Raw genomic sequence first — 27,940 nt, forward strand, 5'->3', positions numbered from 1 at the left:
AAGTAGCGTTGCTAGGGGGACGGCACTATCTCCAGGGCACGTCCAACGTGACTTCTGATTGGTCAGGTACTAAAGTAGCGTTGCTAGGGGGACGGCACTATCTCCAGGGCACGTCCAACGTGACTTCTGATTGGTCAGGTCCCGACGTAGCGTCGCTAGGGGGGCGGTGCCATCTCTAAACTCTGAGCTCTGATTGGTCAGGGTGTAAGGGGCGTGATTTAGCAGCAGCTGGAGGAGAGCAGAGCAGTATGCATGTACTCCAAAGCCCCAATGCTGTAAAACTGCCCCAAAATAGGACACCAGAAGACGTAAACATAAATAATAAAAACACAGTCCATAGCGTTGTGACATGACATCATAAGAAACGTTGACAATAAATGTTTAATATGAAAATCAGAGGAACAAGCTTTAGTACACTTGGCTTATTCATCAACCGGTTATTTTGCTTATTGAAGTTGTTTTAACTCAAACAAGTTAACACATTATTTGACAAATGACGTCACAAGAGTCACGAAGACGTTCCAATCAGGCTGTAAAAAAAATAAAACACACTATAATGTTACATTATAAATTGTATTAATACAGTGACGGATTACTACTACTGTCCCCCTTGCCACAGATGCATAAAGACCCCACCCCCCAACCCACTTGTGCAAAAGTGGGTGCAAATGGGTGTGGGGGGTCTGGGGGCACGGGAATTTGGTAGATGTTTTCCTGTGTTCTGGTACATTTGGTGGGTGGCCAGCTGGAGAATGGAAATACCTAAATTCGTCCAGATTCATAGCCATGTCCTGACTTGCAGGGCCTGCACTAGCGAACAGATGTAGCACTGGGTTTAGCTGCCCCCAAACCATAAATATTATACCATATTTATCTGAGGGGCCCCATTCAGACGTCATAACCCATTTTGTATGATTAAGGGGCCCTTTTAAGAAATATCACCTACTGAATTTGATCAGAGGATAAATTATGTTTATCTCACCCGTTTTATTTATATGTAAAAGGTGAAGGAAATTCCTATTTCATCATGTATTTCTGTTATGAGCAGGACTTATAAATGCCCATTCAGGGTGTCTTCAGATGTGTTCTCATTATACTGCAGTGCTTGATGTGTGGCAAATGGCTGACCGGGGGCGTCGCCCGACAAGCCAATTGTATTGAAGTGTCACTCGGCCACTAGGTGTCATGTAGGATAAGACAATAACCCTTTGATCAAACACAACGTCTGGAGCCACTTGGAATGGGGGCTGCAGGATGCCAGACCTGTATGTATATTCAACAACAAGCATTAAAGATCTTCAGAGGTTATTTCAGTTATTTCAGCTGCAACGACAAGACCCCGGGGAGGGGGCACTTGGACCCAGGCAGAACCTGGCCAATCAAGGTGAATGCACCTCAGCTGTGAAGTGGCTCGTCGAGCACAGGTGGGTCAGCCTCATTCCCATGCCTGTGATGGTATGTAGAACGGTCGATGTGATCGTTAGGGTAATGGGGTAAATACTTTAACCCTGTTGGATTATCACAGAATGATTTAAAATGTGGGTCCGGCCAACGTGAGTCTCTGTGAGTCTTTGATGCAGGTGAACAGTCGGCGTGGGTCAAAATACCAAACAGGCTTGTTTATTATTACGATCAGGGTCACTAAAAATCAATCGTGCAGAAACACCAATCAGCAGGACAGAATCCCTGGAAATGATGAGGGATCACCACAAAACAGGTCTCTCCTGATTGTCCAACTCCTGTTAATTCGAGACCATCATCATCATTCAACTAATACAGAAAATATAAAAGATAATACACTTTATACATTCAGTAAACAATTGGTATACTATAAATACAAGTAAAGTAACAAGTAAAACAGTGTAAAAATAAAGAGTAAATGATATCTAGTATGATGTCACTAGTGTCCCGTACAGAGTGATGGACACAATTTAAATAATGACATTTCATTTTGGACATTGAGTGTAGGTCTATTTTATTCATGTTACACTACTTTTGTGAATCTAAGACCTTGGTAAACCCATTTCAAACACCTTTAATGTGAAAATAAGAACATAAGAAGCAGTAGATGACGAGCTTCCCAAAAGCCCCGCCTCCTCTCTGGTGCAAATTATCCCACGGTCAAACTCACGCAACTAACACACACCTTTACCAGACAGGTGAACACACACACAAAAAGAAAAAGTTTACTCTTCAAACCTTTTTTTTTATTTTTTTTAAACCTTTCTCATTTCAAAATCTCCATCGCTCCTCTAAATCTACAGTTTTTTTCTTCTCTCCAGCGGGTGGCGCTACAGTTAAAGGAACAAAGTAAAATAGTAAAATCAGCAATGCAACTTAACTAAAGTTATTTAATTTGCTTACCTCTTTTTATTTATTGACCAAGGTTACAAAAACATGCTTATATCTGCAGAGGTGTTGAAAGTGAACTCCCCGGCCCTCCACTCCCACAGTTTTTTGCCATTCCATAACCCAGCAACCAAACATCTTTACAGAAAACTGGCTTCATCATAAAATCCTAGAATCAAGCGACTGCACCTTGATGGGGGGACTGTGTACCGTGCCGACAGAAAACTTGGTGCTCAACATAGTCAGAACCGCTTCTTTCCTCAGGCTTCGAAAACTCCTAAATGTATCTTCTGCCCTTCATAACACAGTTTGTAAATTCTGATGTAGCAAATGTAGGACTAGACTGCATTTTCTTTGTGCAACCTGGTGCACGATGCCGATGAATCACCCTTACTTACCTGGTATGTCTAATTCACGGCTGTCTTTAAAAGACCTCTTACTTCACAGACCACCAACGATCCCACTAAAGGTGTACATCATCGCATTGGGGTCAAGAACCTGTAAGATAAAGTCACAACAGTAGCAATTACAAGTCCACCAAAGAAATCCACTTGTGAGATTGTAAGTATAGTACAGGATGAATTCTTATAAAACTCACCCATTTAAATGATTGGGGGCGTGGCCGCTTCAAACAGTTCAAGCCGCGCACACCAATGATGGGTTTTTTTGTGACATGTTACAATATACTGGTGTGCATAATTAAAAATGGAAATCAATCGTTTGTGCAATATATATTGACATGCCAGAAGTTGTTTAATGGAAGGCACAAGAGAAAAACTGCATTGGATCCATTTAAGACTTAGAACTGAGAAAGTTTTTTTAAGGACAAAAATGTCTTACAAACCTATACATATAAAAGTAAAAATCTTCTATCTATCTTAAAAGTTTGCAGTTTTGATGGCATTTACGAGAGAAACATTGGACAACTTAATGCTGAATGTAAGTACATTTTGAGGTAGCTGGTACAAATAACACTTGATGCCAAAAAATTCAAGAATAATGCCATTAAAACAAACAGCTGCTATAATATATGTACATGTTTCTGATACACAAACACAAAAGGTCAAGTCAACGGTAACGGCTGTCCCATTGGGATTCAATCGGATTCAAAGATGATGGGCGGGGATCTGCACCTCTTGCCCTTCCTGCTGGAACCTACAATGACAGATAACAGGTAAAGACAATAAAACCACCTGGATGTCAGAAAAACAAACACGTCCTGATATATTGCATTGTGCATTGATTGGCAATGAAAGGATTCTTTTCATGCATGGAGGAAACCATATTTTGTCACCTTTTGTTGACTTCTCTGACCACTTGTAACCTTCACCCACAGAGTTTCCTATGGCAAGAATAAAGGTTCACATGCATTCTAATTAGACACATTCAAATTTACTTGGTTCAACCATTATATTAATTTATTAAGGGCAATTCAAATGGATTCAAGAGACTTCAAAAGAACACACTTTTTTCTTTGGGGGCATTCCGGTTTATGGCCTTTGTCCACTGTTTGGCATCATCCATGGTCTTTTTCATCAGGCGGGTTACAGGTTCGTGGGAGTTGTGCCTCTGCCTTGGTGCCCTGTCACGGTGACCAGGACCAGGACCTGGTCTAGCCTCCCTGTATGACTCATTTGTGGCTCTCGAGTCCTCCTGGCTTGTTTTTCTGTCTCTCCTGGTTGGAACAAAAGTATTCTTCCAGTTTTCACGGAGTCTTGTCGATAGTGGTGATTGCATGGTTGCAGATGATGCTGGGCATTTTGTGGGGGGATGGGTTAATGGCGAGGGGTTGTCGTAAGAGTGAGACCGCTGCAGTTTGGATGAAGACAAATGTTGTCTGGGAGTAGATGAAGGAAGACTAGTGGAGGCGGAGCTTTCTCCAGACGGAGACAAACGTTTTGAGGAGGCTGAGCTTTGTCTGGATTCAGAGAGTTGTCCACTTGTGGAGGGCAAGCTACCAGAGGTGGTGGGTGGGCCTTCCTGGCTTGGTAAGGAACGTTTTCTTGAAAACATTGTAGGTTTTGCTACATTGGCCTTAAGGTTATTCTTTGTTGCATGGGGTGTTTCATTTGTTGGTTTTGGAGAGAGCAGAAATCGTACTTTTTTATTTGCGTGCAAATGTGCTTTACTCATTACACAGGAATCTTTTTTGCTGGATGCTGTAGAGGTCTTTGGAGACCGGGTCTTGTCATTACCCTGCCTGTGGACTCCAGGTTCTTTTAAAAGTATCAAGTCACTGGGTTGAAAGGGTTTTACAACAACAAAATGAGGAATCACTGGATTGGGACCCCAAGTGGAGTTTGCCTCATTGTCCACAGACTGGGACCGCTTCCCGGGCGAGTCTTCGGATGAAATTCGGTTTTGTTGAGGCTTTGCGTTAGCAGTGCCCCAAAGACTGTTTTCAGTTGATCTGTTTTTAGCAGCAAATAAATCATCACCACTCTGCTCTGATCCCGATAAGAGCATTCCTTTTGCGTTGGCCATTTGGTGGACATAGCCTTTTTTAACCACTTTGTCAGAGTCCTGTAGGAATCCTTTTCTTTTCGACATCGTTTGTCGGTTGGCCCCGTGTTGAACATGGTCAGAGCCACCTGTAGTTTCGATCAGCTGTCCACTCTTCTTTACACTTTGCGACAGGTCAGAGCACTCGTCCTGCACCACTTCTCTAAGCGGTGTGCCATTACCTTTAGACTGGTGCGGCAGCAGTGATAAGTCTCTGGAAGATAGTTCAGTTCCTTGGAGCTTTTCTTTCGCAGTTCCATGATCACCATCATCAGATTCAGGGTCAACACATGAGGCGTCGCCATCATCTGACCCTGAAGAGAAAGATCTCTTCCTGCTCTGTGTCTTGTAGTTTGGGTCATCATCATCATCATCATCCTCAGAGTTAGAGTTAATGATTATCAATGCGAGCAAATGTGCTTTATTCTTTTCACAGGAATCTTTCTTTTTGCTGGATGCTGTAGAGGTCTTTGGAGACCGGATCATGTCATTACCCTGCCTGTGGACTCCAGGCTCTTTTAAAAGTATCAAGGAGTCACTGGGTTGAGAGGACTCTACAACAAAACGAGGAATCACTGGATTGGGACCCCAAGTGGAGATTGCCTCATTGTCCACAGACTGGGACCGTTTCCCGGGTGAGTCTTCGGATGAAATTCTGTTTTGTTGAGGCTTTGCGTTAGCAGTGCCGCAAAGACTGTTTTCAGTTTCAGTTGATCTGTTTTTAGCAGCAAATAAATCATCACCACTCTGCTCTGAGCCAGATGAGAGCATTTCTTTTGCATCAGCGTTTTGTAGAACTTGGAGCTTTTCTTTAGCAGTTCTATGATCACCATCATCAGATTCAGGGTCAACACATGAGGCATCGTCATCATCTGACCCTGAAGAGAAAGATCTCTTCCTGCTCTGCGTCTTGTAGTTTGGGTCATCATCATCGTCCTCAGAGTTAGAGTTAATAATTATCACAGCCTCTCTTTCTGAAGTCTTTGGTCTGTTGGTCGTAGGTTGCTCAGACGTCACTTTGGTTTGAATCAGCTGCCCACTCTTTTCTGCATCATGTGACTGGTCAGAGCATGCATCCTGCTTCCCTTCTTTAAACAGTGCTCCATGTTTCGATTGGTGCTGGGGTGCTGGTGAGACTGCAGATGACAGTTCGTTACTTTGAAACTTCTCTTCAACACTTTCTGGAAAATGTCTCTTTTGGTGACTACATGAGGCGTCGCCACTGTCCTCCAAGTCTGAAGAGTATAATCTTTTTCTGGTCTTTCTCTTCCTTTTTTTGCATTTTTGGTCACTTTCATCCTCCGTGTCAGAATCAATGATCACAATATCATCCCTTTTTGAAATCTCTGATGGTCTAATGGTCTCAAGTTGAATGTGCTTACAGCAGCCGACTTTGGGTTCAAGCAGCCGACCTGGTTTTTGCACACAGTGCAGCTTGTCCTCACTCCTGGTTTGACCTCTTTGAATATCTGTAACCTCATTGCCTTCGCTGTCTTCTTCAGTGGAAGAAACATCCGTCTCCGAGGGCAAACACGCTGACCTCTTCTTCAACATCTTCCTGGACGCTGTCAAATAGTTACTTTCTGATGCAGATGAGTAATCACAACTGTTTTCAGTTTCACAGCTTTCTACTGACCCTCTACTGTTCTGGGGTGTCTGTGCTTCTACCTCAGAGTCAACTTCATGTTCAGGTGTGCTCATGCCTAAGGCCACCTCAAATACATTCTCACATTGCACAGCCTGTAGAAAGCACTCCTGGGTGTCATACACCGGCACCAGGGGAAAAGCAGCAGCAAGTTTTGGAGGTGAGCAGCAGGATGTTGGACTTGTGTCCCGCTGACTCTCTAGGACTCCCGTTTCCCCAACTTCTGGCACATTCGTTTCTGGGCTATCCTGGTCTTTATCTTCTGGTTCAAATTGAATACCCAATAGGCTTATAGGTATGACTAAATAGTCATCATCCATCTCATCATCAGTCTCATATTCATCGTTCGCACAGGAAACAGACTGGTTTGTGCGTCTCTCACAGTTACATTTTGGACTTAACACATCTTCCAAACCAGTCAGTTTATCAAATGAAATGATTTCTGTCTTCAGACTCTGCACACATCCATAGCCTCCAATTTCAAATGGTGATTGCTTGTTGTTGGGTTCAGGTCCTTGAGCGAGTGGAGATGTCTCATCAGCGATAGACCCATTCTGACTTTCTGCATCACTGATATCTTCATACTGTATGGCTTCCAATGGTGTTGGGGACCCTATTCCCCTACGCTTTCTGTTTGGGGGTTCTGTAGCCAGCTGTAACACCTCCTCATCTGAAATGTCTTCATATATTGGACGTGCTTCCCCAACTTCGCTTTCATATAGAGGATGAGTATGTTTTTTTAATTTGTTTTCAGGAAATGCCATACTTGAAGCCTTTTGTGAATGCACAGAAGCCACCTCCTCCCTTTCACCTTCAGAACTAGTTTGGCTGCTCAGCCATTCACTTTGGTTTATAGGAATTGATATTACATTATGAATCTGAATTTTACCAACTGAAGAATGTAGTTTGGAATGTGTTTCACTGAAATAATTTTTCCAACCTGCATCTCGATTTTCAATGAGCGTTGCATGTCTTTTGTTTTCAGATACTGCTGAACTTGTGTTGGTCTGAAGATCCTCTGAGACATCAGTCATACCTTGGACACAATGCAACCCTTCTGCCTTTTTTAGAGCTTTCTCCCTCTCAGTCATGTGGTTGGGAGCCCAGGAAACTACAGGTACGTGGTCAGTTTCATCCAAATCCTTGTTGGTATTTAACCAAGGAGAGCTGTGGTTGAGCATTAAACGTGGTTGCTTCTCAGTCGGGGCATCCCAGGTCATTCCAGGCACTGCTGTGAGAACCCCTGGACTGTTATCTTCATTCTTTGTGCAAGCAGCAGCAACTCTCATCATAATTTGTGGATATTCTGTGGATACAAACAGATGAACGTTATCCATATTCCCATTCCAATACCGTTGCAGAATGACTTTAGAAATGTTTTCCGTCTCTGCAATGGTCTCTACTTTCTCCAGACTAGAAATGAGCTCCTTCAGTGCAGTTAATGAATAATGAACAGTGGCCATGCCATTCTGTATGTACTTATTACACCATTTACTATGGAAACTTTTATCATTGCTACCGACAAATGTTTTATCTCCACAATCATCTAAATAGACAAGTTTGCGATCGCTATTTGCAGGTCTAGTTACGTCCACATGTTTTTTTAGTGCCAAATCAAAATCTACCGCTGCACTCTTCTCTATGGATTTGTTTTTACAAGCTTGGTTTGAATGTTCTTCAGCCGAGAATAGAATACCTGTTGAATGTTTCTCTGATTCAGATGTAGGACAATCATCACTCTCTTTCAACGTGGCCGTTAACTCAGCATTTGCTTTGCTGCCCTTTGAATTGTCCCTTTCAAGTGCTTGTCCAACTGCAGCGGTGCATCCCTCGATCCCGGCACAGTTGAGGCGCCCCCTCTCCACATCTCGTTCCTCAGAGGTTGTGGGGAGATGAGCAACATCGTCGACCTTTGGCTTGATGCATGTAGACTCCCTGTCCCACTCCCTATTTTTCGGAGTTAAAATAGTCTTAAAACATGAGAGCATTTTTGCAATAAAGTCATGTATTTCGGCATCTGTAGGTGGTTCCATTGTTCCAACCGCCAAGACTTTGTCTGTGGATGGCTGACTGTTGAGAGGGGGAGAGTAGACCTGCTGCTGATGGGGGGAGGGAGGAGTTTCTCCTGAATGATCTAAATGTGTTCTAGTCTGTCCACAGTTTCGAGCAACCAGTGAACCAGTGACCTGCTGACCTTTGCAGTTTCTTTCACCTGAAACATTTGGACCAGGTTTAATCTGGCCATTACTTCCCTTTGACGGACAAGACTGGGTGGTATAGGATTTGGAATCGGAAGGGTTTCCTTTCAGTAAGGCAAACAGCAGTGGGCTAGATTTCTGCTGTTTGCACACCGTCACAGAAGAACACTGATCCTGTGCAGTGACTTCAAGACTGTCTCCCCGATGAGCTGCAGAATTGGTCCCGGCTAACGAGGCACTATTGAAATGTTGTCTTTGCGGCCCCTCCTCGGCTGTGCGGGCATCCAGATGGCTTCGCATGTAGAGCATCTTTGAGGTGATGACTGGACTTTGCTTCTCAGTCTAGGAAACAAATACAATGAAAATAAGTGGTTGCTTGGTTTTAAGTTCACTACAATATAGGCCTTTGCCCGCACTTCCTGACGCTTGAGTGTGAAATACCCACGAAGACTTAAGACTTCAGCAACACGGCAATTTTTAGATTGACTCTTTTCCTTTCTTTTGAAAGACATCCAAGCATCTAACCTGCCTCCTCTCAACAGCAACTGGCCGAACCAGTTACCATTACCAGCCACGCCCATACGGCAGCTCTCCATTCAATGATCTTGGCACTTGTTATGGTGCCCACTCCAACTCCACTCTTCAAGCTATTGGAAACGCTGTTTTTATGCTACATGCAGGGGGCGTGATTTTAGTTGAACTGGGTCCTGAGGAGGGGCCGGTCCAGGAGGGCATACAATAAAAATATTTGTTATGTGATTCCCTAATTGTATACAATATGCTGATCACACACAATCTTGCCCTTATGGTCAAATTTGGCTCTTATATTCTACTTCTGACTGCATGAGTGCAGTAGTAAGTACATTACAATGACTATGTTCATTTTAGCATTTTTGGTAACTTCTCTGTTCTTTGTCGTAGAAAGACGGGAAGTTTGCCAGCATGCTTATAATTCCTTAAAGATTATTACTGATGGTTTTAAACTAACGTTGAATGTATATCTCATCCTTTTTTTAGTTTGGTCTAAATTTGAACATGATTTCCAACAGAGTTCTTGCTTAGTTCATGTGGATTCCCTCTGACCTCTTATCTGCCTTGGTCGTCCAAGGCGTTAATTAATGACTCCAAGGGCCTGTCCACACGAAAACGTTTTCAGTGCGTAAACGCAGAAGTCTTGTGCGTTTCGCCCTGCCGTCCATACGAATCCGGCATTTCCGCGCCCTGAAAACACACTTTTTTGAAACCAGCTCTCAGGGTGGAAAAGAAAAAAACGGCACCCCTCCGTTTCGTGATCGCTTTCGTGTAGACGGCGAAAACGAATACGCTGACGTCATCGCCCCGCCCCTCGCGCCTGACTTCTTCCCCCGCGACGTCTCGTAACAACAACAACGGCGGCCTCCGTGCTCGTAGCAGATATTCTGCTTGTCTGTACGACGGCGTATCAGGGCCGCTGTATGAAAAAAAAACGGAGCCGAGAGAGGGGGGGCGATATTCCGGGAAAAAAGTTGCAGATATGCTACTTTATTACGATGCTAACAAACAACCGCTAGCTAACTTCCCATGAATGTAGGCATTTATTTGTCTAATTAATCCATCCCAACGTGTGACAACGCCTCGTCAAGGTCCTTAGGGTGACGGCTGTTGATGCTTATTGTTGGTTTCATTTATACGGGCCAAATTGTCATCTTATGGGTGTTTATTGATCGGGTGGTCGGGTGGATATTTAGCCATAGCTCTCACGTGTTGCCACAGCAATGGCAAACATCCGGTCACGCTCCGTCTCTTCTTCTGCATTTTTGTAGCAGAAACAGCGCCGCATATAGGCCTGGAATATGTACTACAGCGCGCTGAGTCGTTTTCAGTGGATTCGTCTGGACGCAGATTTTCTTGAAAGGACGCCAAGGCAAAACGGAGAAAAAAAGTTTTTTTAATTCGTGTGTACGGGGCCCAAGAGGGGAGGAAGGGGTCTTCTTCATCCTGACTTGGGACAAAGAAGGGACATCATAATACACACTTATATATGTAAGCCATGGCCTTGGAAAGAATAGTCATGAAAATATAAGGTTTAATCTTTTCACTCCAACGTTCTTGTCTAGAAGAAGAGTTAATCGAAACACTGAACAGTGTCTTAACGTCTTCTTGTGATGAAGGTTTTCCTCCTTTGATGTCCTGGAAAGAGGGGGGCATTACGAGGGAGCCTATTCATTGTTTAAGTCCAATAGTCCTGACCATTTAAACCAGCAGGAGTTCAAAGTCATCAGGAGATCTGTTTAATTCCACCCTGATGACCCTGTCCTGCACGCTCACATCCAGCGAGGAGAAAGAAGGCCCTGTTGAGTTTCTTCCTGTGGGGGTTTAAATTACTCTGTATCTGATTATTTTAATTTTTGGTTCATCAATAAAATTTGTCCTGATACTTGAGGAATTAAAGGAACTGATCTGTTCCTACACTCTTAAGAACCTATTTAAGTTGTTGTGGAACTTGATCCTGACTGCACCCCCACCATGGTCCTGTTTGACACTCATCGCTAGTATCATTAAGGTGGCTGATTATTGATTAAAGGAGTCATCACCAGGAAATCGCAATTTCTCTTGTTAAAACATGCATATCTGTGTTTGACCTCAGTTGAAACTTGCCTGAAAGGCTGGAGTTTGAAAGTGGCGCCGTTTTTTCGCTTCTGCTCTTTTTCCGAACAGGAATAGCACACAAGGGTGTGCATTCCTAAAGCACGAGATTTTGATTCTGCGCCTACGGTGACGTCACCGTGGAGGCTACTTGCATAAGCCCACCCCTCTTTCACCACCCAACCCCGCCCCGTCCGCTACCTGAAATCGCCTGAATTCCGTAAGGTTCGTCATTTAGTGTGTGCGCCATGACAGGGGGCTGTTTATGTTTTGGAGTCTGCATGCAGGCAAGCCCCCCCGGCTCTGTCCTTCCTGCGGCGAATCAACGCGCGCCTCATTACATATTATACAATGCACATCCGGACCAGTCAAAACCTCGCGCGTAATCTCGCGTGATAAAATCGCGGTACGAAAAAGGGTCAGAACAAGCTCAATGTTTGATTAAATTTTTTTTTTTTTCTAATAAGTTTTACGAATTGATCCAAAGCGATCCAAGGGGGGCTGGATACGTATAAAACCAGGTTATGACTCCTTTAAAGAAACTGAATACAATCTGCATCTCTACTGTTACTAACTGGACTCCTCCCGGGATTCTTCCCGTGAGTTGGCTGTGGTTTCTTGGCGGGCAGTGGTCCTGCCCGACACCGACTGCCTGATACAGGATAAGCGGTTGATGATGGATGGATGGACGGAATACTACAATAAAAGAACCTCACAAATCAATGTGAGAGTCTGATTCTCAGCCTTTCGCACTCAAACTGGAAAACAATGCAGCCAATTCTGTTTGTTATTGTGTATCGTGCTCCTGGTCCATACTCTGAATTCCTATCTGAATTCTCTGAGTTGCTATCAAGTTTAGTCCTTAAATCAGATAAAGTAATCATTGTGGGGGATTTTAATGTCCATGTGGACGTTGTAAATGACAGCCTTAGTGTAGCATTTACTTCCTTAATAGATTCTATTGGCTTCAGTCAGAGTGTACATAAACCGACTCACTGTCATAGCCACACTCTCGACCTCGTCTTATCTTATGGCGTTGAAATCGAAAACTTTAGATAGATATGATCAATGTGTCTTTATTAACAGGCTATGTGCCACAGTCATTTAAAGTAGCTCCTCTTCTTAAGAAGCCTACTCTAGATCCAGGGGTTTTATCAAACTACAGACCAATATCAAATCTTCCTTTTCTCTCTAAGATCCTTGAGAAAGTAGTCGCCAATCAACTGTGTGACTTTCTCAACAATAACAGTCTACTTGAGGACTTCCAGTCAGGATTTAGAGTACATCATAGCACAGAGACAGCTCTGGTAAAAATTACAAACTACCTTCTTATTGCTTCTGACAAAGGACTGGTTTCTGTACTTGTTCTGCTAGATCTTAGTGCTGCATTTGACACCATTAACCATGAGATTCTAATATGTAGACTGGAAAATTAATTGGCATCAAAGGAAACGCATTAAGCTGGTTTAAGTCCTATTTATCCAATCGATCTCAGTTTGTGCATGTCAATGAAAAATCCTCCAGGCACACTGAAGTTAAATACGGTGTTCCTCAAGGTTCTGTGCTCGGACCAATTCTTTTCAACTTATATATGCTTCCTTTAGGCAACATTATTAGAGGACACTCTATAAACTTCCATTGCTATGCTGATGATACTCAGTTATATCTATCGATCAAGCCTGAAGAAACCAATCAGCTAGTTAAACTCCAGGCATGTGTGGATGACATAAAATCCTGGATGACCTGCAATTTCCTGATGTTAAACTCCGATAAAACGGAAGTTATTGTACTTGGGCCTAAACTCCTCCGAAGCTCGCTGTCTAAAGATATAGCGACTATTGATGGGATTGCCATCGCCTCAAATGCTACTGTAAGAAACCTTGGAGTTATCTTTGATCAGGACCTGTCCTTTGACTCGCATATTAAACAAACCACGAGGACAGCCTACTTTCACCTGCGTAACATTACTAAAATTAGGCCAATGCTGTCTCAAAAAGATGCAGAAAAACTTGTCCATGCATTTGTTACCTCAAGGCTGGACTATTGTAATTCTTTATTATCAGGCTGTTCTAATAAATCTCTTAAATCTCTCCAGCTGGTCCAGAATGCTGCAGCTCGTGTTCTGACTAAAACCAGAAGAAGGGATCACATTTCTCCTGTATGAGCTTCTCTGCACTGGCTGCCAGTAAAATCCAGAATAGAATTTAAAATCCTTCTCCTCACTAACAAGGCTCTTAATGGACTGGCACCATCATATCTTAAAGAGCTCATTAAACCCTACTGTCCTCCTAGAGAATAAAGGGTTACTTGTAGTTCCTAAAGTCTCCAAAATTAGAACAGGGGCCAGAGCTTTCAGCCATCAAGCTCCTCTTCTGTGGAACCGTCTTCCGGTTCTGGTTTGTGAGGCAGACACTGTTCCCACATTTAAGAGTAGGCTTAAAACATTTCTCTTTGACACTGCTTATAGCTAGAGCTGGCTCAGGTTTGCCCTGAGCCAGCTCTTGGTTAAGCTGCTATAGGCCTAGACTGCTGGGGGATTATAGTGACACACTGAGCCCCCCCCCTCTCTCTCTCTCTCGCGCACTCTCTCTCACTGTGTATGTTCCCCCGGAGTCCCTGTGCTCTCTTGCCTAGCAGGTCTCCCTGGACCGTGGTGGAACCTGATCCGGACTGCACCAATGTTGTGGTCTTGTTTGCCTTTTACCGCCTGTATTTTTAATTAAAGTAATTGACTAAAATCGGCATCTCTACTGTCACTAACTTGACTACTCCCGGGATCACTCCCGGGAGTCTGGCTATGCTTTCTGGTCCAGCAGAGTCCACTGAGGTCCTGACCGATGCAGACTGCTAACTGGCCTGATGCTGGAAACACCACATTGTAGCTCCACCTGCCCGCTGTGTGACTGCTCAACTACTCCTGCTTTCTGGTTTACGGCGACGTGGTTGGGATGGATCCATCTCGGCGTAGCTGTGCCTGCTGCCATGGACTACTACTGTTGATACTATTGCTACTGTTAATACCACCGCTACTGTTAATGCTACTACTACTACCATACTACCAACACCAAATGCAGTTGGAACCCAAGGGCCTGGGCTGCACGAGATTTCTGCCTAAAAGCCTATTAAGGCAGTTTTTTCTCGCCACTGTCGCTGTAACGCTTGCCCCTGGGTGATGTTGGGAATTTGAAATTGTGTTGACTCTTTTGAGCGTATTCTAGTCCTGCTCAATGTGTTAAGTGTCCTGAGATGACTTCTGTTGTGATTTGACACTATAAATAAAATTGAATTGAATTGAATGTCTACCGAGTCTCCTTCAACCAGTTTATGAGGGTATTAGCAGGGGTAAGGCCTAGAGCATGATCATGTCAATAACAAATCAAAGTAGTAAGGCAAGGCTTCGTTGAGTAATAGCTACTTAGAGAGAGAGCGAGTCCTGCCTTCTGGTGAGTGTGGCCCCTCCCTTCCTGCCGGGAAGCTGAATCTCTGTCAAATAACCCCAAGTCCTTGTCCAGGGATCCCAAGTTCTCTTAATAATCCAACTCCTCCCTGGCAGTGTGAGCTGAAGAGGTCTTAGATATCCGAATAGTATTCCTTAGCCGGTTGGTCAAAACAGTTCATTCCTTTTGCGTTTCAATCCTCTCATTTCTGACGAAGAAATAATCCACAAGGTCCTCTCTCCTGTGATGTAAGGCAGCTCAACTTCTCAGGTGTCGATCCAAGGAAGAAACTTGAGGAAAGCACCGGGATCCCCTCCAACTTGCTAAGGTGGGTGAATGCTGACTTCAGGGCGGTGCATCGAAGCTCCTGCATGGTTCTGGTACTTTCCACTGGCGTGTCGCTTCTCCAACATGCTCTCAGCCAGGAACATAACAAGCAGAGTTTCACCAAATAAGAGTCAGTTAGCATAAGAAGCGCATAAGTGTTTTCTTCACAGGACCGGAAGAGGAAGCCAACAAGCAGATGGCACCCCAATGTCTCGGAGAAAGAAGAGGAACTGCTCAACCCAAAAATACACATACGCACGCATAAGCATGACACATAAGCCCTGCCTTTGTAACAGTATATATTCTGGAGCAGACAGAATAGTACCAGAACATTTTTGCCTCTGGTATAGAGCACTGTGTTGCACACAGCAGCTCTTAGCTAGAGAAGATAATTTTCTCCAGACGTCTGTTCATCTGATGTCCATCTGCAAATCAATGCCTGAAGCAATGGCGCACTAAAGAACCAACGACTCCGCTGTCTTCGTGATCCTCCTACAGAATCTGAATAACGCAATATAGACTCTGTGAGGTCCTTCTGATTGACTAACTTGTGAACAAAATTCCTACACTACCTACCTACCTACCTACCTATCTAATGCATACATACCTACCTATCTATCTATCTACTGTCTATAATACCTACCTTCCTACCCACCTACCTACTGCCTATACACCTACCTACAGGACAGCACAGCAGTTAAATAACAATCTCAACAGAAACTAAAGGTTCTGTCTCCAGAAATCCCATCTCTTTACTCACGTGTGTGTGTGTGTGTGTGTGTGTGTGTGTGTGTGTGTGTGTGTGTGTGTAGCCCGTCAGGGTGACAGATTGTTTTTAGGTACTTTCCGAGTGAACGCCCCACTGTTGCCCTTATATGGTGATGCTGGTGCGGCCTGTAGGAGGACGACTCATTTCCGAGAAAGGTTTTGGCTCTGTGCCATTAAACTTCAGCCTCCAGCTCAGTTTGTTACATCTGTTATCGAGCAGTTACATCCTGATTTTTACGTTTCACTTTTTTTAAAGTCTAGGGTTACATAACACACACACGCTCAGTGAATAAGAATAGAAACTGGAGGAAACCAAATTACAGATGGAAGTGTAAAACTTAGTAGTGTTCATTTGTTGTTGCTCCTGGCTGTCATTTCCCAAAAAAAGCAGATATATTACATAATATTTTTCATTTTAAAAATGTGCTACTTTGGCTCTGATGCAGTATCCGGTAGGGGTGTGACGATACACTCCGCTCACGAGACGAGACGAGACACGATATTGGGTTCACGAGAACGAGACGAGACAAGATTTTATGGAAAACTATAATGACAAAATATATGACTGGACCAACAGACTTTAATTTAACAGAGTTGCACATGCATTTTTAAATATTTTATTATAACTCTTTACATGCATCATGTAAGCATGATCTTTTAATAAACTTCTTCTTTCACAAATTTAAACTAAAACTAAAATTTATAAAAGTTAAAATAAAATAAATAACATGAAATATTTCTTTTTCCCCAAGTGTAAATATGTGCAAAACCAAATCAAAGTTCTACTTTGTCAATACAGAGTGCAAATAGTGCAAACGGAGCCTGACCAAGTATGTCATGAACAACATGCTGCAACTACAGCATCTTCAGCATCTCTGACATCGCAGCTGTCAAGTGTATCAATGCTTCGGGAGTCTTGTCTTATCTCTGGGCTGGTGATGCTGCTATGGCAGCTTGCTGCTCAAGGTAATGTAGATATAAGAATGATTAGAATGAATGATGACACCTGGAAATTGTATGTTTTATAATCATGTAATGTGTTTGATATTAACCTATCCTATCATCCTCAGACAGCGGCAGAGCAATAGAAGGTAACAATCAGTAAAGGAGGTTGCATGAGTCACCCCTTGTAGAGCATGAACTCAGCCGAACAGAATTACACCCTTCCTGCCTCTGTAACAGTATATATTCTGGAGCAGATAGAATAGACGCCAGAACTTCTTGCCTCTGGTATAGAGCACTGTGTTGCACACGGCAGCTCTTAGCTAGAGAAGAGACTTTCTCCAGACGTCTGTATCATCTGATGTCCATCTGCAAATAAATGCCTGAAGCAATGGCGCACTAAAGAACCAACGACTCCGCTGTCTTCGTGATCCTCCTACAGAATCTGAATAACGCAATATAGACTCTGTGAGGTCCTTCTGATTGACTAACTTGTGAACAAAATTCCTACAGTAACGAGCCAGCATATCCAACGTGCTCGTCATTAACTTGTGTGATGGCAATTGTAGCCGTTTTGTAGAAATTCTCTTCTCTAGCTAAGAGCTGCTGTGTGCAACACAGTGCTCTATACCAGAGGCAAAAATGTTCTGGCTCTATACTGTCTGCTCCAGAATATATACTGTTACAGAGGGCAGGGCTATGTGTAATGCTTAAGCGTGCGTATGTGTATTTTTGGGTTGAGTAGTTCCTCTTCTTTCCCTGAGACGTTGGGGCCTCCCCGAGACGTTGGGGCCTCGTCTGCTTGTTGGCTTCCCCTTCCGGTCCTGTGAAGAAAACACTTATGCGCTTCCTGTCATGCATTGAGCGTCTTCCTCTATTTTCCGTCTGGCTCAGACTGGTTTCTCTCGACCTTTAGATACTTTCTCTCGACCTTTAAATTCTGAAATACATGTCTGTGTAAGCTTCTGCTATTTTTGTTCCTCTATTGTGGTTAACAGGGCTTGAAGCAGGAAAAAATCCTGTGCCTGAAATTTTTTTATGCATTGGGGAGAAGAAAATTCTGAACATTTGCAATCTAAATGAATTAATCTGGTGCACTTTGAGAGTAAACCCACATTATAGTTTGAAACAACATTCAAAACACACACAGCCAGTATCACTAAGCATAAAGTCCGCTAGCTTAATGCTAACGTATAATACCTCAGAAATTAGCATCACCAAGGGCGTAACTTTGAGTTGAACATTGGGGTGGTTGAGATTTCCACCTGTGAAGCAGGTGTGTGTATATATATATATATATATTCTTTGGCCACCAGCCACTGCGGCAGGTTTGGGTTTACCAGCCCAGATATATAGTTTGTGCCTAAAATAAAGTTGACCGACTCAGAAAATGCATAAAAATGGGTCTTGAACGTGTACAAAATACACATTAAAGTGTGTGCAAGTGTTCTTGTTAGGACTCATGGTCCTTAATTGTCTCTAACTTTAAGTATTTTGTCCCGATTACAAATGGGTTTGTAGTGTTTCCCACAGGATCTTTGGAGACTATGGTGGGGGGATTGCGATCCTGTAGGGGGGTCCGGGGGCATGCCCCCCCGGGAGAAAATTTGGAATAATTTCATTTTAATGCATCAATTTGGTGAATTCTGAGAAACAAAATATGACATATCAATTACTGACCAATTTCTTACAAACTGCTGGTACTGATACAAATGTTGACATACTAAATGGGGTTGAGGAGTTTAAGCATTCAAGAAAAGATGAGAACAAAAATGACTAAAACACAATTCGTTTATTATTATTATTATTATTATTATTAATAATGATAATAATAATAATAATAATAAAAGTGGGTGACTATTCCTCAGCCTTCCTTGGTGTTTTGGTTTTGACTGAAGCCTCGTTCACATACGTCGCCACTCGCCTATCTCTGAGAGACAGCTGTCAATGAATGTGAATGTGTTCTAGCGGAATGTGTACCAGGACAGGCGATGTGATGTGGTCGATCGGAGATAAAATAATTTTAACTTTCTGCGATGCGAGTGAAGCGAGTACCAATCACAATGTAGAATAGAGATGATCGACAGTTGCCGTCAACAGAGAGTTCCACAGAGAGTTGTCGCTTGAAGTCGCCGCCGGCGGCAGTGAGCTTTTTTTTGGCAGCGAGTAGAATTCAGCGAGAAAGCGAGTGACGGGCGAGTAGCGACGTATGTGAACGGGGCTATACGCGCACGCACTGTCGAACTCGCCGGCTGGGGGGGGGCAACCGTGAGTGGTGGCACTGGAGCCCTAGCAGTAGCTACCTCCTGTTGGGAAGATACTTTTATTCTTTTGCTTTTTTTCGCGTGCTTTCTTCAAACCACCGCTGATGCGGGGAGAGACCGGGAGAGACCGGAGAGACAGTAGAGAAGCGCAGGTCCGGCAAGGTGGGCGAAACCAAATCTCAGAGCGGGAGGGGGCACAGACAAACGTCACTATTTTTTACTGCAACGGCTGTCACAGCGGCGGCAGCGCCGGTCTACTGATCTGATCGCCCAGGGCCAACCTCTGTCGTCATCCCGGGGGAGAAAAACGAGCCAAGTAACTTATCCGCACGCTTTTAGAGGTTTGCCGCTGGCTGGTTAAATTCTTTTTATTAGATTAATGTTGGTCTCATTGATGAAATCTAACAACTGTGGCAGTCGCATTAGTTTGTCTGAATGAAAAGTATGCAGGGCTGCCTTTGGGCTGATGTTATCAATCGCTCTGGCTACGTTGTCCCAGTCCGAGGTGCCTGGAAACTTAAGGCCCGCCCTACTCTGCTCTGATTGGCTAGAACTCCTTGGTTACCTTGAGTACCATTGGTAGTTGGAACTATCACTTTAAACGACTGGTTACAGTTAAAAAAAAAAAAAAAACACTTCACCAAAATATTGCTACGCCGGATTTCCGGCACCGTGCCGGAGGTCTTCAAGCCCTGGGTTAAGTAAGTTCATGAAGGATGTATAAGTTCATGAAGAGTATACATTCTGTTCGGCTGAGTTCATACCCTACAAGGAGTGTCTCATGCAACCTCCTTTACTGATTGTTACTTTTCTATTGCTCTGCCGCTTTCTGAGGATGATAGGATAGGTTAATATCACACATATTATATGATTGTAAAACATACATGATTATGGAAAGCTACATGATTATAAAACGCCTATATGATTGTAAAAAGCCTCCATGATTATGAGACATGCAATTTATGAAACCTACAATTTCCAGTGTGATTAACTTCTAATCATTTTTATATCTACAGGATGGGCATAATTAATCGATGCTTGATAATTGATCGTTAAGAAATGCGTCGATCAATTTATATTGTTATCGATCAAAAGGACGTTGTGTTGCATACTGTGAGTCTTGAAGCATTTAATTGAATATCACTATGTGGGAGAAATAACAAATCTAACCACCAGGGCGCGATGTTTTATTATTTCTAAGGACAAAAACGGAACAGCCAAATGAGCGGCAGTTGACTTGTGACGCAGCTCATTTGGAAACTTGCCAGCAAAGCAAGATTAGCCTAAACATGAAGCGGTCCAAGCGAAGTGTTGCGTGGGACCACTTCGATTTAAAAAACGGAGACGTTCACTGTACACACTGTGATGCCGTGTACAAGTATAATTCCGCGACGACTACTATGATGTATCACTTGAACAAATCACATCCGACCTTGTTGGCCGGCAGTTCATCCTCCTCTCAACCTACCATCACCTCGGTCCTAGCTAGGAGGAGCTGCGACTCACAGCGGGCAGATAAAATTATTAAAGGAATCTGCAAGTTCATTCAGACAGACATGCTGCCTATAAGTGTAGTTGAAGGCAAAGGTTTTGGGAATCTGATGGATATAATGGAACCAGCCTATCACATTCCATCACGGCGCACAGTCACCAGACTCATTGAAAGGCAGTATGAAGAAAGAAAAGAGGAGTTGTTTAAAAAGTTGGCCACAGCTGAGAGTGTTGCTCTCACGACAGACTGCTGGACAGCTTTAACAGCTGAGAGCTATATTACCATCACTTGCCACTACATCGGCGATGACTGGGAAATGAACTCGGCTGTCCTGTTAACAGAAAGCCTGCCAGGCCGTCACACAGCCGACTGTCTCACGGAGAAATTGAATGGGGCTGTGGAGCAGTGGGGAATTGAAGGCCGAGTAATCGCCTGCGTACATGATAACGCGGCCAATATAGTCGCTGCTAACCGTCCAACCAGAGTCAGCTGGGTTTCCGTTGCCTGCTTTGCCCACACCCTCCAGCTGGCCATAAATGACGGCTTTGCACTTTACCTGAATCGGGTAATCTCCGCGGCTGGCAAACTGGTTGGTCACTTTAACCACAGCACAGTTGCCAGCAAAGCGCTGCAAAAAAAACAAGAACAAATGGGCCTCCCAAGCCACCGGCTTATTCAATCATGTAAAACACGTTGGAACTCGGTCTGTGAAATGTTCGATCGGCTGGTGGAGCAACGGTGGGCTGTTGCTGCTGTCCTGTCGGACCGCACCGTGACCAAGCTCCAGGACGCCAGAATCCTGGAGCTGAAAGATGAGCATTGGCAGCTGATGGAGGAAATGCAGCCTGTGCTGAGAGCACTAAAGTGTGCCACCACCGTCATGTCTGCGGAGAAGGACGTCTCCATCTCCAACACTTATCCCATCACCTTCGGCCTCATCAATGCCCATCTGATGCGCAAAGAAGGAGACGGGCCCAAGGTTATCGAGTTCAAAACTAAAGTGCGGTCCTCCCTCAGCACCCGAATGAATGTAAGCTACATTTAGTTAAGTTTCAATATGCCCAATAGCAAAAATGTTACGAGTAATAAGAATTACAACATAGCCTATACTTACATGCCTCTTATTGGATAGCCTAGATACGTTTTCCATTTAGCATTATAGATGCACAATTATTTCTGATTATTGATTTCCCCGCATCATTTATTTTCAGGTTCAGTCTGCTGAATTTGTATCATCGGCCCCCATGCTTTCAGCAATGCTGGACCCTCGTCACAAGCACCTGAGCTTTCTGACACCTGCACAGACAGTAGTTGCTAATGCGAAATTAGTTGAACTGGGAGAGGCAGTGGAGACAGGCCAGGAGGCTATCGAGCAGGCTGGGGGGCACGCGGACGAAGGGAGCGCAAACACTGGAGCGGCCGCAGCCGCCACACAGGCATCCGCTATGGCACTTCTCCTCGGGGAGCAGTACTCCATTATACTGGACACTGGCATTGACACAGAGGTGAATAACTTTCTGAAGGATACCCCCCCCACCCCTGGATTGCAACCCTGCCGACCGGTGGAAAGTGAATGGAAGAAGGTTCCCCAGGCTGTCAAAGTTAGCGCGACAATACCTCTGCATCCCCGCAACTTCGGTCCCGTCAGAGCGGGTGTTTTCTGCTGCTGGACTGACAGTTACAAGGCTGCGTTCGCGTCTGACCCCCGAGCATGTTAACATGCTTATATTCCTAAACAAAAATATGTAGGCTGGAGTTACTGTATGCTATGGACAGTAGGGACAGTCACCACCGTATGTGAGTCGCTCTTTTTTTTCTTAATGTGTTGTCTCTCGCTCCGCTTTTCTTTCGGCTTGGTGCCTCTTGGAGTCGTTACATTTTGCCAAAACTGTGATATTTTAGCAACAAGTTCAGCCTTATATATGTTGTAGACATAAAAATGTTTAGAAGGAATGATGACCTCTGGAAATTGTATGTTTCATAAGTGGCATATCTCAGAATCATATATGCCTTTCATAATCATGTATGTTTTTCATAATTAAGAATGTGTTTCATAATCATATAATGTGATTCATTATAATCAGGTAGTGTGATTCAGTATAATCATGTAATATGTTTGATATTAATCTATCCTATCATCCTCAGACTGCGACGGAGTAATGGAAAGTCACCATCAGTGAAGGAATGCCATGAGACACTCAGTGTAGAGTTTGAGTGCAGCAGGATAGAGGAAGTTCATGAACTTATACCCTCTTCATGGACACATTTAACCGCATTAGAGGAATAAAAACTGCAGCAGCTTACACACAGACATACAGTCAATAATTATAGGTTTAAGAGGTACCAGTCAGAGCCAGATGGAGAGGAGACAAAGACACAATGTATGGTAGAACACACAATGTATGGTAGACGCGCATAAGTGTTGTTTTCGCAGGACCGGAAGAAGAGGTTAGCAAGTGAAGAGCACGAGGTCAGCAGATGGACGAGGCCCCACTCTCGAGACAATGCCTACTTCATCGGCTCAATGGCAGAAAGAGGAACCTGCTGAACAGCATCTCAAAAATACACATATGCATGCATAAGCATGACACATAGCCCTGCCTGTTTTGTAACACTATATATTCTGGAGCAGATAGCTTAGACACCAGAACTTCACGCCTCTGGTATAGAGCACTGTGTTGCACACAGCAGCTCTTAGCTAGATAAGTGAATTTCTCCAGACGTCTGTATCATCTGATGTTCATCTGCCAATAAATGCCAGCAGCAATGGCGCACTAAAGAACCAACGGCTTCGCTGTCTTCGTGATCCTCCTGCAGAATCTGAACAACGCAATATAGACTCTGTGAGGTCCTTCTGGTTGACTAACTTGTGAACAAAAATTCCTACAATGTTCAATAAGGTATTGCTTTTAGATAGACTAGTTCGTGCAATTGTTTGTAAATGGGTGGCTCATCTTTTTGTTGCGAGCCTTTTCCGCGCGCCGGCTGCAGCCTATAGGCATTATATGTCGGCCTTTTTTCCCCCTTTTTTTCAAAACAGTTATACAGTTTAATGCCCACTTTTAGCCTACTGCCTTTGTTTGATTATTGTTGTCCGATAAGTTGTCTACTTATTGTAATTGGAATAGGCTACAGATTTAGTCTTGTTGAATCGTTTCCAAACCTTTAAGAGCGCCTGTAGGCGCATTGTTCGGACTTTACGAGCGCCGCATAGGCCTATAACCTATAATGCCTGTATTTATTATTTTAAAACTGTTAAACAGTTGTAGGTCTTCAAGTTAACTGTATTGTATTAATGTTGGCCCATACATTATTGTTGGAATAAAGATTTCATTGATAAAAACATGCTGCATTTTGTATTTTCTACCAACGGGAATTTCAATATAGCCTATAGAAAAAAGTTAATGATTAATCGATAATTGATCGATAACTCTAGCGATGCTCGATCAAGGAAATTTCTTCAAATGCCCATCCCTAATTTATAGTGTGCGCAACACAGATGTGCGACTTCAATCCCGCGTCGCGCACGGCCACGTCCATATTACGTGCATTGTCGGTAACAATAAGCGATGCCGTGGTTGGGTTTTTTAAGCTCCCAGTCAGTAACAGCTGTCTGTAAAACCTCAGCTATGTATAGCTCACAAATCTCGCGAGACAGATTTTTAACGCGACGAGAAATATCGTCGACTTTAATCTCGCGAGATCTCGTGGTACGAGATCTCGTCACACCCCTAGTATCCGGTCAATAGTGTTGTCCCGCCCCAAAACAGCGGCACCTGATTGGTTAGCTGGTTCAGCCTATCAGCGACGAAGGCTACCGTCCTACGGAGCCGTCGGTGAGCTAGCGGGGTTTTTTTCGCAAAAGGTTCAAAACTTATTTATTTGTTTTTACAAAAAAAAAGAACATCAGGGATCTATTGTATTTATTTATTTGTTTGTTTGTTCAACTTAATAATAAAGCTGCCGATATCTCCCTGCATATTGTAGATATAAAAATGTTTAGAAGGAATGATGACACCTGGAAATTGTATGTTTCATAAATTGCATGTCTCATAAATGTAGGTTTTTCATAATCATGTAGTTTTCATAATCATGTAATGTGTTTGATATTAATCTATCCTGTCATCCTCAGACAGCGGATAGAAAGTCACAATCAGCAAAGGCACTGCCATGAGACACTCATTGTAGAGCACAGACGCAGCCGAATAGAGGAAGTTCATGACCTTATACACTTTCCATGAACGCATTTAATCACAATAGAGGAACAAAAACAGCAGACGCTTACACACATGAAGTCATCAATTATAAGTTCGAGAGATACCAGCCTGAGCCAGACAGGGGAGGACATATGATGTATGGTAGACGGCACGCGCATTAGTGTTTTCTTTGCAGGACCCGAGGATGAAGTCAGCGAGCAGGAAGAGGCCCCAACTCTCGGGACTCTCCCTGCGTCCATCATCTCAAAGACCAAAAGAGGAACCACCCGGAGGAGGGAGCAGCAACTCAAAAATACACATTTGCACGCATAAGCATTACACATAAGCCCTGCCTTTGTAACACTATATATTCTGGAGCAGATAGTATAGAGACCAGAACATTTTGCCTCTGGTATAGAGCACTGTGTTGCACACAGCAGCTCTTAGCTAGAGAAGAGATTTTCTCCAGACGTCTGTTCATCTGATGTCCATCTGCAAATAAATGCCTGCAGTAATGGCGCACTAAAGAACCAACGACTCCGCTGTCTCCGTGATCCTGCAGAATCTGAACAACGCAATATAGACTCTGTGAGGTCCTTCTGATTGACTAACTTGTGAACAAAAATTCCTACAATATAAACTGCTTTAATTAATGTCAACAAAGTTTTGTTTTTCTAAATTTGGACACCGTTTGACATTTTCTTTCTTTCTTTCTTTCTTTCTGATAAATATCAGTTTCAAATATCCGTCATCGGTCTCCTAGATTAATAATAATCGGCCCAAAAAATGCCACATCGATCGACTCCCCTATTTTATCTAAATTCCTCGGATGTTGAACCTTTTGTTTCATGATAAAACGTCCGACCTCCTCTGGTGATCTGCTGAATGAAATATGAGGATTGGAAATCGAATTAAGTTACTTGAAGAAAGATGGGAGAAATGGATTAAATACATAACAAAAATAAAGTTTTAATATAATATTCTTCTATTATTTCCTCTCGTGTTCTCCTGCAGCAGGATTTACAAGCTTTAAACTGTGATATGATTAGCAAATTATTGTCACTATCAACGCAACTCAGCTTTATTGTCAATGTCTTCACATGTACCACATCTAAAGGAGGCGTTTCTCACAAGCGATGAAGTGCACCGACGTACACTCAAGTAAACGGGATAAAGACATTTACTAATGCTAAAAATAAACAATAACATATAATATGTAAGAAAGTAGCAGCAAAACTTTCTGCATTATGTGATACCTTGTAATTATAATTTGATTTGTTGTGCATCATTTTATGTACTTTTACTTTTTGTTGTGTATTTGTTTATTTCCCATTAAAAAATGCTAATAATAATAATAATCATAAGAAAAAAGAAAAAAGATGAGTAATAATCGGTATCAGCCCTGAAAAAGCCACATCGGTCGACTCGCCTAGTTTCCACCATCTAAATTCCCGGAAGTTCAAGGTTTCGTTTCATGATAAAACATCCGACCTACTTTCTCTCGAACCTGCTCGCGGAAAAAAAAAGTTCAGGTCGATGCTGGACGTCACTCACCTCGTCTCCGCGGTTCACCTCACCGTCACCTTCCTCCTCGAAGCTCCTGGAGCCGGGAGAGAAGCCTCTTCTCCGGGGTCCGGAGGAGACGGAGGTTTAGTCCCGGTGAAGAAGCGCTAATAATGGGGGAGCCGAGCCCCGGTCCTTTTACACGACGTCCAGCGTGAGCTCTGATTGGTCGGGTGTCTCTAGGGGGCGGGACCATCTCCAGAGAACGCTGTCTCTCTTTTTGACAGCTGGTGAGCAAATGCAGTGATTAATATTTGCCACTGTTCATACACATGGCAGCAGGTTTATATATAATAATTTAAAAATAATAATAAAATAATATAAATGACTAATAATAAAAATCACATCATAATGCCACATGGTTTGTTCCACCTTTCTGTTAGAAACATGAATACAGAGGAAGGAAACAATAAATGATGTGGGATTGGAAAGAAAAAATTAAATAAAACAGTATATGGAAATCATTTCCACAGATATGTTTAAATGTGCAGAAAGTTTCAAAAAGGAGCAGAAATATTCCTGACAAACAATAAATACAAATAAATGGTAAAAATAAAATGTATCATTACCCCGTCTTCTCATTCTTATAATTATATTACCACAAATATAATAGAATATTTGGATGTAAGATCCTTTGTGTGTGTGTGTGTGTGTGTTTGCCTGGCATCGTGGTGATATCTTGTGTGTGTGTGTGTGTGTGTTTGCCTGGCATCGTGGTGATATCTTGTGTGTGTGTGTGTGTGTGTGTGTGTGTTTGCCTGGCATCGTGGTGATATCTTGTGTGTGTGTGTGTGTGTGTGTGTGTGTGTGTTTGCCTGGCATCGTGGTGATATCTTGTGTGTGTGTGTGTGTGTGTGTGTGTTTGCCTGGCATCGTGGTGATATCTAGTGTGTGTGTGTGTGTGTGTGTGTGTTGTTTTCTAAGTGTTTTGTCTAAACTGTGTTTGGGAATAAAAGAATGTCGTTATCATCGAGGTGAACAGCTGCACATTTAACGAGTTTCCTCCCCCAAACCAAAGACACAGACGAGGATATCACACCCACGCAGAGAGAACTGTAACATTGGAGAGCAATACACAAAGTATTAAAAGTAGAAGTACAGGTTGTACTTCTTTACTCAAGTACAAGTGTTAAGTACCGTCTCTGAAATGTACTCAAAGTAGAAAGTATGTGAAGGACATTTCTACTTGCTTACTGTCATATTAATAATAAAAATACTAATAATGGATAATTCCCCTCAAATACACTAAACATGTGGAGACGAAGAGCAGATGAAGAATGTGAATCTGAAACATATTTGATTGAACCATTCTAATCATGCATTAAAGGGACAGAAGTATACGTTTATGTGTTTATTCCTATAGAAGTGTTTCAGCGTGGGAAACGGTTATCTCTGTTCTCACCATGTTGAAGGTCGTGATGACCGCAGGACACAAAGACAGGGACGGGGGAGACACTCAATATCTGTGCCTACTTGAGAAAACAACTCCTTATATGGTCATACGGTATAGATGGTGATACGATCAAACTAATAAGTGGGTCAATACGATGTGTGGCAGGTTACACTCGGGCCGGAGACGAGGATGGAGTCAGAGAAGAGGAAGGAGCCTGAAGCAGCCAATCAGAAGAGGAC

The 27,940-nt window shown here is 43.2% G+C and overlaps 2 long non-coding RNA genes across 4 annotated transcripts; one reads left to right on the forward strand and one right to left on the reverse strand.

Moving 5' to 3' along the window:
- Positions 1-444: 444 nt before the first annotated feature.
- Positions 445-26,418, reverse strand: LOC311032104. 3 transcript variants are annotated; one of them, XR_014599152.1, is made up of 5 exons: positions 26,300-26,418; positions 3,816-9,036; positions 3,644-3,691; positions 2,748-3,504; positions 445-1,739 (listed from the first exon to the last, which is right to left on the reverse strand). It is a non-coding gene; the product is annotated as an uncharacterized lncRNA (long non-coding RNA). The 3 variants fall into 3 exon arrangements; XR_014599153.1 differs by lacking the exon at positions 445-1,739 and having other exon boundaries at positions 2,459-2,847; positions 2,948-3,504; XR_014599154.1 differs by lacking the exon at positions 445-1,739 and having other exon boundaries at positions 3,080-3,504; positions 3,816-7,802; positions 8,193-9,036.
- Positions 9,029-23,331, forward strand: LOC311032105. Its single transcript, XR_014599155.1, has 2 exons — positions 9,029-15,404; positions 23,191-23,331. It is a non-coding gene; the product is annotated as an uncharacterized lncRNA (long non-coding RNA).
- Positions 26,419-27,940: the final 1,522 nt, after the last annotated feature.

This window comes from Eutrigla gurnardus (genome assembly GCF_963514095.1).
Source record: "Eutrigla gurnardus genome assembly, chromosome: 21".
NCBI lineage: Eukaryota > Metazoa > Chordata > Actinopteri > Perciformes > Triglidae > Eutrigla > Eutrigla gurnardus.